Source organism: Ovis canadensis, chromosome 1, assembly GCF_042477335.2.
Source record: "Ovis canadensis isolate MfBH-ARS-UI-01 breed Bighorn chromosome 1, ARS-UI_OviCan_v2, whole genome shotgun sequence".
In the NCBI taxonomy this organism is placed as follows: domain Eukaryota; kingdom Metazoa; phylum Chordata; class Mammalia; order Artiodactyla; family Bovidae; genus Ovis; species Ovis canadensis.
Window position 1 is genome coordinate 122,501 of NC_091245.1, and position 974 is coordinate 123,474.

Consider the following 974-nt stretch of genomic DNA (forward strand, 5'->3'; position numbering starts at 1 on the left):
CGCCCACCGCCACCGCCACCCCCAGAGCCGCAGCCGGCCCGGGGAGAACACTCTCCCGCCGCACACCGGCGGCCCCCGCCCCCACGGCCCTCGCGCGCGCGGGGCTCCCCGCCCCGCCCCCCTCGCTCAGGGCTTCCGAGGGCACTGCTCCGCCCGGGGACGCCACCGGCCCGGCAGAGGCCGGGGGACGACACCCACGTGAGGCGAGGCGAGGCCGGCTCGGGCCCAGACAGGGGACGGGAACGCGGGCGGTCGCACGCGCGGGACGAGGGCGAGGACGAGGCCGGCGGCAGCGGGGAGGGGCCGGCAAGCACGCACGGCGGGGGCCGCGGGACAGGGACGCGGGCGCCGCCCCGAGGACCAGACGACAAAGGCCGGGCGCGCGGCCGGGCCCCCAGGAACACCAGCGCGGGACCCCACCGCCACCCGCACGCGAGGGCGGTCCCGCGACGCCTGGGGCGCCGGCCGGCCCCGGCCATCCCCGGAGCGTGGCCCACGACCCGGCCCCGCCGCCACGGCCGGCGAGCCGTCCACCCGTCTTCCGCCATCCATCCGCGACGGATCCGTCTTTCCATCTGAGTCTGAACCCCGAGGCGCGACATCCCGGGGACGACGCTCTCGAGCGAGGCGGCCCGGACCGTGACCGCACGCCGCCACCAGCTGCGGCTCAGGGGGCGAGGGCGGGCGCGACGGGCCCCTCCTCACCACCAGCTGGCGGGGCCGGGGAAGCCGAGGCCGACCGGGCGTCGCGCCCCGACACAGCCCCCCTTCCCCCAGGGCTCACACCACGGGGGCCGGCCGCACGCACACGGCCCCCCACCTGCCGGACGCCCGGCGGGGCCCAGCGGGACCCTCCCCCGACGCGGAGGGGGGAGGCGCGGGCCGCGGTAGGCAACGAGCGGCACACGGCCCCACCGCGGGGCCGGCGCACCCAACTCCCTCCCCTCCCACGGAGGGCGGGGGAGTTCTGCTCT